The following is a 7,658-nucleotide window of genomic DNA, read 5'->3' on the forward strand; positions in this document are numbered from 1 at the left end:
TACGTACCTGACGGTTACACCATGATTTGCTGAACCTACAAGATCTTCGAAGGGACGTTGGTAGTTGTGACCTATATACATTGTTGTTTAACTTTCTATTAAGATTGTGGTTATATCATAGTCGGATATAAAGATAGATGATAATTCTGTGCGTTTTGTGTGCGTGGCAATGATATTTGCTTCCCTCCACGAGGAGTCAATCATTATTATGATGTGGTACTGTTCAGCGATAAGAGATGGGCCTTTTGTCAAGAAGGTGTCGAGTGTGTTGTTATATCTTGTTGGGAAGTCGGCGATTTGTTTGCACCCAATGTACTTCATGACATTATTGATGGTCTGATTGATAAGTATCGGGTAGTTTTGTCCTGATATAGAGTCGTCTGCCCAGTCGTTATCAGGTTGCATCTCCCCCAATCACAATGTGTGCTCCTTATATCGTGAGTGGATTTCTGCCATTGCTCTTCTGCGTACTTAATATTGTTATCAGTGGGTCTACACATGTTTGCAACAATGAGTGGTTTCTGTAAGTTACAAAGTCGGATTTGCTATTGGTCTACTCCTGCAATGTTGGATCTAGAGATAATAGCCACGCCACAATGGGAACTTCCAGGTCTGTCTCTTCCAGCAACAAATCTATGTGTCTGGCATTACTTCGTTCTCAGCAACAAAAATGTTTTTCCACGTCTCGCTGGCAAGTATGATGTTAGGATCGCAATATTCTAACAGAAAGTTTATCGTTTGGTACATATGCTTTGAAAGTTAATGTCCAGAACTCAGATTTTGTTTTCTTGGATATGAGGTCTGACTTCCTACGAGTATCTGGCGAGGATGAAAAGTTTGTTGGACCAATGTTAATGCTGGAGATGAAGGATTAGAACGATGATTTGGTTGACTCTGTGTAACTGGGTATGCTACATAAAGTATGGTTGTTTTCAAACTCCTCATAAAGGCTTGTGTTGAAGTTGGGTACGCCGCAGTTTCAGCAATACTATATCACTTCTAAAAGTTCAAGAGATTTATGTACAACAGTACACATTTGCAGGCAGTTGTTATGGAACCATTTCTCACAGTCTATAAAGGAACTTGAAAGTATCTTCTTAGACCACGTGCGTGTCTTTCCGCATATATCGCATGGACATTTCACGACTCTAGGGCCTGGGGTTGGGTGACAATCTGATGCATTCAGGGTAAGTAAATATAGAGAGCAAGTGACCAGTCATGCATCTTTTAGGGGCCGAATATAAAGCGTGTTTTCTCTGTGATTGCAAGCTGCATGGGAACATACCAGGAAAAGTCCTGTGATGGATACCTCATTGGTGTTAGTCGGTGGGGAAAGGATATCTCTCGTGTTCCATATTGTGGTCAAAAGGATTGATATTAATGGTAATATGATATGAGCATTCACATTTCAAATACTCAGACGAAGAACTACAGGTACACATACATACACCATAGGCCACAACCTAGGTTTGGTTGGACAATGATTGGAGGTACAAGTGTAAACAATCCGACTTCCGGTTTCATGGTAACGTCACACTAGATAGTGAGAAATCCGCTCTCTAAGAGTGATAAATCCTGTTAAAATTGTACATTTTGGTTATCAATACTGTTGGTGTTGTTATCAGTGGGGTAATGCATACATATATAACTTACTGAAGAGGTGTCTGGGGTTCGCTAAGACTCCAAGTCGTTTCAAGATGCTCTGCAGGTGCACGTGCAGTAGGCGGGAAAGCTATATATATATATATATATATATATATATATATATATATATATATATATATATATATATATATATATATATATATATATATATATATATATATATATATGAGTGTGACGTAAGGTAGATAAATGAGATGAAGTAAAAATGTCGGGAAATAAGAACAATTTCGAGACTGAGGAAAGTGCATAGGGCACTCTCCTGCTGTTATCATGGCTGGCTTGGACAATGTGTACGGATACATTTCTCTGCCATATCCTACAAATTTTGACGTGGTTTCGTCGTTTTAAAATCGATCCGAAAACCAAAGTTGCCTCATTGGAGACACTAGGTGGCGTTCTGGTCACCGACAGGAGCAAGCATATACCACGTTGGAAGGAAGACCATTTTAAAATGTACTCCCTCGAATCTAATATTTCCCAGCTAGCGCTTGATACATTTACCTGCCTTGGCGGAGTTTGACGAGACGCCAATAGCGTTGAAGTTCAACCGAGACATAGATTCCTTGGCAAGTGGAAATGCGCCCAAAACAGATGGAATTCCAGCTAAAGTAATAAAGTAAAGAACGTTCAAGCCTGCCTTTACATTTCTTTGCCTACTTTTCCTTTATCGGAGGGAAAGAGCACGTCCACAAGATATGCGCGACGCAATGTAATTCTTGTGTGTGTTTACTTGATTGCCACAACGATTCTCAAACTGATTTCTAGATTTTCGAATATCTGTACAGTCTTCCATTCTAATATTTTCTCTAGAATGCTTAAACTGGGTTTCATGGGTTTCAATGAGGCAATGAATATAAAATACGTTTGGGCTGATCTATTCATTGATTACTTCTGAAATTTACTTGATTCGTTTCGACATATTGTGTGTGTGTGTGTGCGTGCGTGCGTGTGTGTGTGTGTGTGTGTGTGTGTGTGTGTGTGTGTGTGTGTGTGATGGACTTCCAGTTCTTAAAAATTCAGTAAGTGATAAGAAGATTCGATAAATTAATTAGTTCAGAAAAAAAAAGAAGAAAAAAAAACACGACTGGTTTGCATGTCTAATGGACCCCGGAGAAACATTTCGATTAGTGAGAGAATATATAATATCATTCTGAAGCAGAACGATTTGAGGTGGGATAGGCAAGTCATAAATATTGCATGTACTTTGGAGTGGAGCACTGTTATACACACTCAGTATTGTTTCACTGTGTCAGCTAGTGGGGAGACAGAAAACAGAAATAAAGGAGTGCGCATAAAACATTACTGTTAATAATAATAACAATAATACTAACAACAACAACAACAATAATAATAATAATATCTCTGCTGATAATAATGATAATGAAGATTTTATATACAATACTAGTTGTTTATTATTATTATTATTGCTATTATTACTATTATTTTATTATTATTAGGAATAGGAGTATTTTGCTGATGCCAAAATTGTAGCATAAAGATTGAAAATGTATTTTTATCTACAATTCCGGAATGAAAACTTATTTTTTTTATATTTTTTTTTAATTCAAAGGGGAAAAACCCAAACATGATTAAAACTTCTTTTTGAATAACTAGTTGATTATTTCTTAAATATTTTACTGTAAAAGAATATCTATCTTTCTTTCCCTTTTCATTTAATTTTCATTTTCTTTACTTTATTTCTTTCTTGATCTTTTATAAAATTATAATATAGGACGAACAAAAAATCTAGAACCGACCCCCACTCTAGAAACAAATCCAAAAGAAATATCGGGAAACAAAAAATAATTATGCGATTGGTCTTCTTTACATGAACATAATATGTAAATAATGTTATCAACATTCTGAGAGCACTACACACATTGTTTTTAGATATGGCAAAAAAAAGAGAACTAAAAAAAAATACTGCTTTCATATTGAATGGAGTACAGTTCATATTTATCCATAATCGGTATTGTTAATGCTGACGATATCGTATTTATTGGCTTAAGGTTTGTAATTATTAAAGTTAATATTGGTGCTGATGATCACCTCCACCACCCCACCCCCAACATTTAAAAGAAAATGTAAGTAATGCTTTCAACGTATTCACCTAATAAGTGCTTCAGCTAATCTAACTTCATCTATATTTTGAAAATTAAACCCTAATGAAACTTAAAGCAAAATACACTGCTGGTAAATATTAACATATTCAAATACTGAGTTTAATATATCAATAAATAATGGAACCTACCGATCTTTCAATGCGACCATTGATCAGAGCACGGTCAGGAGACCGCATTCAAGACAACAACAGCATGGGAATTAATACAAATAATTGCAGTTATAAATTAATAAAGGCGGTATGCCTTTTTGAATCATTGCAACAGAGGACTCCTAAAGTTTCGATTTCCTGTTGAAGTTGCATTAGTTACTGATACATGACGCGCGTTGTCTTGGTTAAAAAGTGGTAGTTTTAAGTGAATTGAATTAAAAAGACTAAAATATCATGATATATGATATCAGTCTTTTACTTATGTACGGAAAAGAGTTTAATGTAAAGAAGATTGTTTACTTTATATATATATATATATATATATATATATATATATATATATATATATATATATATATATATATATATATATATATACGAATTCTTATTTTAACAATTAAGAAAATGTTTATATTCGCGCACTTATTGTTAAGACAACAACAACTACAACAACAAAAGTAACTTCGGCAATTAGACTCAGCGTGTGGTTTTCCTTTTGTGCATATGTGTGTGTGTGTTTGTGTGTGTACGTGCGTTTGGAGAAATATAAAGAATATGATATATGATGAAAATAATTGAAATAATGTGTCACAAGGATTATAGTACATAACTATGACACTGAAATTCTTTATTTATTCTATATTAAAAAATACCAATCAAAATGTCCAATTATTACATCAGATTCCTGTAAGTAGAATCACCACGAAATGTTAGAAACTTAAAGATTCTACTAATTGAAATTCTGAATATTGATCTCAGTATTATTTAGAACATTGATGCCAATATAATTTAGAATATTGCTGGCAACATTTGTTTTTTTCATTATTTTACAACAATATAATTTGCACTCCATCGAAAAAACATGCAGTCAAATAATCTTCCGTTAAAAAGTACAGTCTTGTACTTAAAGAATATATCAAAGACTATTTCTTGTTTAAGCCCTTCTACGCTTTTATTCCACCAAAATAATCGAGTTTCCACTATCCAAAGGAAAGAGCGTAGTTTTAAATTATATTCGCAACTATAACATGGGGAAAGTACGTTTTCGTATCCTTATCCGCTTGAATGGTTTATCAAATATTGAACTCTACAATACACATCATTGACCTTTTCTATTTGATTATGGCTGGTCTTTAGGCTATTGATTCATTAGGTACAGTTGGTCATAATCGAACATAATAGACTTTAGGAATGAATACAATTTACAGAATAAAAAAAACCCAATGTATTGCGTCTTGTTTTTCACGCTCGGAATTGGAAAGTCAATAATCAATAGTCTAGATGAGTTTGATCAAGCTAAACTTTCTTAACATTGTTTACTTCAATTTATATTTAGCATCGACCAATTGAATACACATAAAACAGGAACATTATTTGGACTCTTTGAATGTATACAACACTGGACTACTCGATACCAAAAACAATGGGTATATGCAACCTCAATTTAATAGTAAATATTGGAACAGGTGACGTTTACAGTAGTTAAAATAGTCTGATATATGAAACAATAAACTTATTTTCGGGAATTGTGCTGTTGTGTTCATTTTGACCCAGACTTCCTTCCAGATTTCAGGCAATCCGTCTGCCATTCGAATAACAGGATCTCCACCGAAGGATTTGATAATTTCGTTGTAGTTGCAATATTATTTCTTGCTAAGATAAAAATTGATGCCGTTGGGTATTTTCTTTCCAGATTTCAGGTCTATATTACATCCCTAAATTATACGCATGATATCCCGACAAATTATCTGTATTATATCCCTCCAAGAGATATATTATATTCCTCCGAAAATTATGTCCAGTACATCATACAAATGATATTGTTACAAGCCAGGGGTCTTTACTTGACCGAGCGGTTGTCATACCCTGGCGCGACTCCCGCTGGAAGTCATAATTTTACTCCAACTTTCCTAAGACTTCTATACAACTTCAGTTGTAAATTAGAAAGTCCAACGTGTCTGTTTTATACCTAAATTTTACTCTAATCAATGCAAGACCACGGATCTCACAACCTGCCAAATAACTATCAACCGCACATCTGCTTGGTTTCTCTTCATCAGGTTTCCGCACCTCCAGCCGTTCACACCGTAGAAACTATACGACTATCCCCTAACACTGGAACTATTTTAACTCCGCCACCTTAGGCCAGTCAATATATGCTTTCCAGGCACATTTCGCCAATATAACTGCACCACATTTGCCACCATGGCGACATAAACGGTATCTGACGAGTCCCTTCTTGTTTATTCCCTTGTGTAATTTACCGGTTTCCTACCGTAAATACTGCCACTGTAGTCACGCCACCAATGTACACCAATAGATTTCAATATGGGCTATCTAAACTCATGGACATTCATTCGGTTTTGGCCTGAATTCACTACTAGTGAACCATGGCATCATCGAAATTCACTAACACCTCACTCCGTGTCGTTTGCTTCTAGTAATTGGCTAAATATTTCTGGCTAAGGATATTTCCATTGCGCCGAATTCCAATAATCACACAAAGTAATCACACAAATCTAAGAATTCCTTAAATCGGGGCGCTATAACCAAATGCGCATACTCCAACTTTATTACAATATGCATGATATTCCGCCAAAGATATGCTTGATATCCCGCCAAATGACATGTATTACCAGGCCCGGCCCTAGGGCAAGGCGAACAAGGCAACCGCCTTGGGCCACATGCTGCTGGCTATACATTTTTTTATAACTGTGCTGAGATTTAACATATATTTTTGCTTGGGTCCGTGCTTATCGCTTGCTGCCTTGGGCACCGCACATCCTATGGCAGGGCCTGTGTATTTCATACCACCTTGTTATCTGTATTAAATCCCGCCATATTGTATGTATTTTATCCCGCCAACATATCAGTATTATAAACCGCCAAAATATTTGTATTATATTGTACCGAATTATTAATAAGAAAACAATAAAATAATTTTGTACGATGATTTTTCTTTATGAAAAATCTCTGTCTTTTTAACTAATATGAAAGACTTTTTAATGTTTTTACATTTGAAGAAGCAATCACAATATGGATGACTTATAAAATTATCAAATGGCCAGTTTTGACAGGATTGGTGAATATTGGTGAGGGACATGGTTCATTTGCGATTATTGGTGAACTGCTTTATCTACTTCGATTATGATAGTGACGTCATTGCTCCAACCAAATTTAACTCAGTATTAGTAAAATGAGTAACCTTAACCAATAACGAGAGTCCTAAGTTAAACATAGGGAAATTAACATTAGTCCGCCATGTCTACAATGAACAGGTAAAGTGTGGTCAGCAGGTTTTTCATTGAACGAGCCTGTCTTTTTCGGGAAATGTAACACTGTAATAGTCTGACTGTTTTGGCGGGAATATGTGGTTTCTAACTGAAATGGATATTACGTCGTACCTAAAAATCAAGATTGAGAGAGAGACTTTAAAGCGTATTATTTATTTATTTAAAATTTATTCTTTCATTTATCCAACAACAAACATTGGTTAATTTGCGCGAGAGAGAGAGAGAGAGAGAGAGAGAGAGAGAGCTTTATAACATGGAGGATTGTGGACAGGACATCTTTCTTGAATTCTTCACCTGTAGATGAAAAGTCATTGAAAACAATATAAAAAAAAATAATCTGAAAGAACGTAGCATTTATTCTGTCTTATTATTCAACAAAGTACTGTGTCCTTGTGAAGACACTGCAGGTAGGATCTGTAATTTAGTCA

This window comes from Sinohyriopsis cumingii, chromosome 8 (genome assembly GCF_028554795.1).
Source record: "Sinohyriopsis cumingii isolate HCF-2022 chromosome 8, ASM2855479v2, whole genome shotgun sequence".
In the NCBI taxonomy this organism is placed as follows: domain Eukaryota; kingdom Metazoa; phylum Mollusca; class Bivalvia; order Unionida; family Unionidae; genus Sinohyriopsis; species Sinohyriopsis cumingii.